We start from the raw sequence: 7,059 nt of genomic DNA, 5'->3' as shown, positions 1-7,059 counted from the left end.
AAACGGAAACGAGTGAGAGAAAGAAACAAAACTTGCTCCCCAAGGATATGGAGGAATCTTCATTCTTCAAACTAACAAACCCTTTTTATATTTTCGAATTCTAAGTAGCGATAGCAAAATCAAAATCCATACAAATTCACAGATCAAACTCCCAATTCTTCTCGCAGTTACCTCTCGAATTCCCGTCGCTTTCTTCGTAGCAACTTGATTTGATTTCTCTGTTCTTCAACGGATCGATGGATTGGTGTTCTCACTGTCTCGACATTTGTAAAATCCAAAATGATGGCGATTTCAGGTACCTTCAACAGTTACTTCTCCTTCTTTTAATTTTCTTTTCCTCTTTTGTCAATGAAACTCTCTGTTGAATCTGCATGTTTGTTTAGGTTTTAATAGATGAAAAAGAAGAATTTCGTTCAAGAACAGTAACATTTTTTATGAATTTGAGAGGTGTACATTTAACTGTTTTGAATTTCATAGTCGTTTTTTTTGTTGAATTTCTGAATTGTCAGAATCTCATTGTTGAAGCAACTTGTTTTTATGTGATTTTAGGTTTCATTTGCTTTTGATTTCTTTCTATGGTTTTAAACTTTAAGAATTCAATCTTCTTCGTTTGGGTCTAGTTTCCATTTTGATGTTGCAACTTTTTTTTTTCTTTTTTTTTAATAATAACTTACTTTCTATTTGGTCCTTATATGTTCCCATTTGAGTTTTGAATTTTGTTTTGTTGATAATGTTTTTACATCTTTAGCATTTCACTTTTGATCCAAATGCTCACATTTAGTTCTTGCTTAATTAATTTAAAAGAATTAAATTAGTTTTTATTAATTTTCTACCCATTTTCATACATAATTATTTTAAATTAACTCAAATACTAAAGTGATATTATAAAAAACTCGAAGGTAAAAATATAAATTATTGAAACTTAAAGACCTAATGAAAACTAATCTTGAAATATAAGATTTACAAACTTAATGACCCAGTAGGAATTAAAATAAAAATTAAGAGTAGTTGCATAATGTTTTGAAACTTTGGCCCCACTTATAGAAATGGCAAAATGGGGGTGGACAACTTTAAAAAATATATATAGTATGTAGAGATATTGAAATTCACTTTAAGTCTCGTTGTCTTACGTAGAAGTTAAAAATTCCCAAAATCTTCCTAAATGTGTACAAACAAGGAACTCTAAAGTGAAAACAATATTCTACCTAGATAGTTTTTAAAGTTGTTCACCCTAGTTTTGCTATTTCTATGAATGAGATCCTTATTGGACAATATTATCGTGAAGATATTTAGAGAGTCGTTGTCCCTAACATCGACTTCTTTGATCACAAGGTATAAATGTTTTGACCACTTAGATCCCGTTTGGTAACCATTAAGTTTTTTGTTTTTGTTTTTGAAAATTAAGCCTATTTCACTTACATTTTTTTACCATGATTTGCATCTTTCTCCAATGTTTAAATTGTTAGCCAAAATTAAAATACAAAAACAACTTTTTGAAAGCTACTTTCCTAGTTATCAAAACTTGGTTTGGTTTTTGAAACCAGTAAATAACAAAAGAAGGAATTTGAAGGGAAAGTAGTGTCCATAGGTTTAATTTTCAAATACAAAAACAAAAAAACAAAATGATTATCAAACGGGACATAAGTTATGAGCTATGCTACTATAAATAATAGTAGAAGTTGTTGAGCATATCCTTTCGAGTAGTTGTCAATCGGGTCTTAAGGATATTTTATTTTTCTTTTTTTAAGTTAATTTTCTTATAAAAGTATACAAACAAAAAGGTTCATATTTGATGTTTTTCAAATGAACAATTTGCAAATCTTGATTGCAGATGTTGCTCAACATGTGGAAAAGTGCTTTCACAAAGTTCTACCGCTAAATCAGTGAGCTTAAAGCTCATTAAAAGAAGCTTTAAAAGAAGCTTCATTTTAAGTCAGAAGAAAAGGAAGGGACTTCTTAAACTAACACAACTCCACAATTGGACTTAGATTTTCATTTATTCCCAATTCAAGCACAATTCTAAATAACATTATTTATTTGTTTAAATCTTTTAATGGAAGTATATAATGTAAATATCATCCTTTAGAAATTCATTCTTATAAGGAAAATGGAAAAATTAGAAAATAAAAACTAGTGTTTGAATGTGTACTCTTTCAAATGGCCAAATTGGGCTTTTTGAACAAGGTAAATATTAATTAAACTCTTTTTTCATATTTTTCCTAAACTCTTTAAGGATGTTCGAGGCAAAAAGTTGAATTGTTAAGTCTAAGAAAGGGTCGTTATATTCGTGTAAGAAATTTTAATGACATGGTTACTAAGGTTATGTTCGATCATATACATGATCTGATCTTTCAAAGAGAAAGTAAAAAATAAATAAATAAATAATGATGAAGTGAGAGATGTGCTAGGATACAAACAAAGTATCATAAAAGATTCATGATATATAATGAGGACAATTATTTTTATTGATATGATTCTTTTGGTGTATCTAAAAGCAAAGTTTTGAGACGTTTATACTAAAAGTGCATAATATCATACTATATATTATGAAAATAAGTGAGACTTGTTGTCTACTAAATTGTCATTTAAAAAATAATAATAATTTAGAGACCATAGCAGAAATACTCTCAAATTTAGTGGCTAAAAGTGCTTCATCCTATAAAAGAAGAAAAATTCATAAGGACAAATATCAACTACCTTGAATTTTGGGCATTATATTAATTTAAACCCTAAATTAAAAGTTATATCAATTTAAACTTTGAATTTTTAGGTTGTATCAATTTAAATCCCAAACTAATAATTGTACTAATTAAAACCTTTTAACTTTTATAAATATATGAATTTAAACTCTGAATTTTTATAAGTATACCCAAATAAAACATAATTAAGAGTTGAAATCGATACATTTATTAAAGTTTAGGATTTAAATTGATATATTTATGAAAGTTCAAAGTTTAAATTGATATAACTATTAATTTATGGTACAAATTGACATATTTATGAAAGTTCAGAATTTAAATTAATTCAATTATTAGTTTAAAATTTAAATTGATATAAATATTAAAGTTCAAAGATATAAATTGATATTGGACCGAATTGAGAATATATCACTATATTCACCTTCAATCACTCAACACATGTTGACATTATTTTATTTGCCAAATTAATAAGACATTTTTATTGAAAACAAAATGTCACTACTTAATATTGACAAATCCCCCAATTGTCACTCTAATAAACCTAAAATGTATGTTTTTTTAAAAAAAAGTAATAGTACCTAAAATGTATGCTTATATATTCATTTAGTAGTCAAATCAAGAATCTAATTATTGGGATGATTAAGATTTTTTTAAGGGAAAAAATGGGTTTCTGTCATGAAAAGAACTATTAAACGTCAATAGAAAATGATTGTAATGGTGACATTAAATGATGAAATAGATATTACATTATTGATAAATGGATTAGGTAACAAGGCAAATCCTTATCATATTGTCTATCCTCCACTTTTCTTTTCCCTTTATTTCATTTATTCTACTTTGACTTTCTACATACACTTTTAAGTTCACAAAAAATGAATTTGAGAAGGAAAAAAAAAACTTGTGGTTTAAGTTTAAATACTAGTTAGGTTTTTATATTTTTAGGTCCCGGATTTTTCTAAAAATTTCAAACAGACATTTAATATTTATGTTTGTTTCATTGAATTTCACTTTTTAAAACTCAAGATATTCGAACTTTAAAATCTATTTGACATGAGATTTTTAATACCCTGCAAAATGGTGAAATTTTGAGATTTTTATGTTAAAAATATAACTTAATTAATTAATAAATTAATATCGAGTATTTGTGACTATTAATTTTAATTAATTGTTAAATATAAATATATTATTTATACTTAATAAATTTCAATTAATATCTTTACCATTAATATTTTATGCTATCTTGACTACTTAAAATTTATTATTATCAATTATCAATATTTTAATTAATTAATTAATTAATTAAACTATGTTTAATCAAAAGTATTTATTTATTTTGTATTTTATTAATTAAATAATTAACTAACATACTAATAAATTAATTAATGTTAAATTTAATTAATCTCTAAAATTTAATCAAGTGATTATTTACTTTTAATTTCTATATACAAATGATTGAAATGAACACAAATAATTTAACTTTCAGATATTAATTATCTTGCATATCCAAACACGGACATTGATCATCTCAAACATTTAAAATCCAGTCATTCAAATCCCAAATATTTGATGTTTATACCCATCAAACAATATGCAGACAACCCCTTAGTTTGGTTCATTTTGGTTTTTATAATTTTAAAATAATCCTTTTGGTTTGTATATTTTCATCTTGGTTCATTTTTGTCTTTGTTACTTTCAAAATGTTAATTTTAATCACTACTGTACTTTTAACTTTGGTTCATTTTGGTCTCTAAACTTTAAAAAATTAGTCATTTTCAACCCTTTAAATAAAGTGAAAATGAAATGACCAAAATGGTCACAATTTGAAAGTACAATAACTAAAATGAACATTTTGAAAGTACATGGAACAAAAAGAACCAAGTTGAAAGTATAGGAACTAGAATGAATATTTTAGAAGTATGGAGACTAAAATTAACCAAATTAAAAGTATAAGGAGAAAAGTAGTATTTAAATGTTGTTATGTTAGTTGAATATTATTGACACCACTCGTTTTTTTTTTAATTAAATTATACATTGTTCATTCTTGTGTATTAAGCTACAACTATTTAACCTTTCATTATTGAAAAGTTCTTAAATTTAATTTTTAACGTGGCTTATCTTTAATCCTATGCTAGAATTATATAAAGTTTTGATTAAAATTGCATGATCTGTCCACTTATTGGGCAATGATTTATGGGTGTGTTGTTAGTTTTACGAGCTTCAATCATATCACATATTTTGATGATAACAAACATTTATTTACCGACAACTTTAATGTTTTAGGAGACGTTTGAGCAAGGAGTTGGTTATTATAATCCTAGTTTAATATAGTTGAGTTATAATAGTTTGTGTTTGATAGGTAGATTATTTTAGTTTAGGTTATAATAGTATGAGTTTGAGATGTAAACTATTTTAATTTGAGAAACAAATAGTAAGCAAATAATAAAAAAAATGATGAATGTAAAATAGTAAAAACTGGAACAAATAGTAAATGCTGTAAAAAATGGGGGTTTTGAAATAGTGTTAACTGTAACTAATTGAGAATACAAAATAGTATTTACTGTAGCAAGATGTGGTTATTATAATCTTAGAATAATCTTTTCCCCAAATACACCCTTAAAGTGTATGTAACATAGAACTCAGGAAAATGATTCTAACGCATTTTAAATCACTCAAAACGTACATGAAATGAATGAGTTGGGAATGTCACATTTTGATTAGACAAATGGATGACACGATTATATAAATGGTGATAACTATCTCTATTGGTATTATATTTTTTTAGGTAAAACAAAAAATAAAGTAATGAGAATTTATGTCCGAAGGAGACAATATGGAGATATTAAATATATAATTCAAAATATATGAATATAATTAAAACTTTATAAACTTTAATTGCTTAGTATAGTGCTTGAGTGCTTTGACAATTGTTTTAAAAACCAAATTTGTATATTTATATTGGTAAAATATTATGAATCTTTTAAAATAAAAAGAAAAATAAAGGAATTAAGGGTAGAATTGAAAATTCCAGTGGCGAAGTAAGAAAGAGAAAAATAAATAAAATATAAGCTTGGTGAAACTTTTAGAATCATGTTGCTTTTTTTTTTTTGTATTTAAAAATTTTCCAATCAATCTTTTGTACTTTTCCAATTAATGGATTAAACTTTTAATTTTATATCTAATCCAACTATTTCAATTCAAACATTTTTTTAGCAAATACAAATCTCGTCCTATTTAATGCTAAATGGACAAAAGTAACAAAAAAAATTAGAAATTTAGTAAAAGGAAATGTATCACATTCCATGTTTCCACTATTTTTAAACACATATTTATTAGATTAAAATATCATTTTAGTTCCTATATTTTTGTTCTTGTGTTTTTAATAAATCATAAATTACCCCAATACTAATTTATTGCTAACATTTTAAAAAAAATGTTATCTATAGCATTTTTACTATGAAATTTGAAAACATATTCATATATTTTATTTTCTTACATGAAAATTATTAGAATTATTTAATCAAATTTAGTAAAAATTAATTTGAAGGAACTAAATTTAAAAATAAGTATGAAGACTAAAATTGGACAATAGAGTATAGAGACTAAAATTGAACAAACTTCAAATTATAGAGAACAAAATGATATTTTAGACTATTTATATCAAGATATAAAACACATGTATATGGAATTTTCAAAAATTTGACTTTCTAATCACAAAATCCCAATACAATTCATACAATTTTATTAGGAAAATTTTCAAAAATAGAAAAAATATTTACACAAATAGCAAAATTTAATTATTATTGCGATAGAAATCTATCAACTAGAGATGTGTAGGAACCGACCAAAATCGGAGAACCAGACCAAACCGACTAGTTTGGTTTGGTTTGTTTTAAAAAGAAGCAACTCTCGATTCACTAAGTAGTCGAACCGAACAAGTCGATTTGGTCAATAGTTCTCTGTCCTAACAAATTGGAAAACCAGATCGAATCGAACCGACCCTATATATTAATATTTATTAAATATTATATTAAGTAAGAGTATTATTAAATATTAAGTAATATTGATCAGTCCATAAGCTCAGCCCATAGCATAAGTCCATCAGCACAATCTTTTTGTCTAATTAGAAAAAAAAAACCATCAGTTGTAAACCGAAACGAACCGAACCGACCTGAACTGATTCAAGTTGGTTCAGTTCAGGGACCGAGACCGATGGAGATCGATTTCCACGGTTTTGTTTACTTGAGAACCGTGGACTTTGGTTCGGTTCATGATTCGGCCCAAAACTATACCGAACTGAACCGTGCACACCCTTACTATCAACGTCTATCAGTGATAGAAATTGATAGAAATCTACAATTCG

General features: G+C 25.8%; 1 long non-coding RNA gene across 1 annotated transcript; it reads left to right on the top strand.

The window, feature by feature from the left end:
• LOC120071779 (uncharacterized) lies at nucleotides 1–2,216 on the top strand. The gene is made up of 2 exons (XR_005480342.2): nucleotides 1–295; nucleotides 1,832–2,216. It is a non-coding gene; the product is annotated as an uncharacterized LOC120071779 (long non-coding RNA).
• The last annotated feature ends 4,843 nt before the right edge of the window (nucleotides 2,217–7,059 follow it).

Source organism: Benincasa hispida, chromosome 2 (assembly GCF_027475165.1).
Source record: "Benincasa hispida cultivar pf3 chromosome 2, pf3_genome.v1.1, whole genome shotgun sequence".
Classification (NCBI taxonomy): Eukaryota; Viridiplantae; Streptophyta; class Magnoliopsida; order Cucurbitales; family Cucurbitaceae; genus Benincasa; species Benincasa hispida.
Note: the sequence above shows the minus strand (reverse complement) of the source record. Positions and strands in the feature narration are given on the sequence as shown.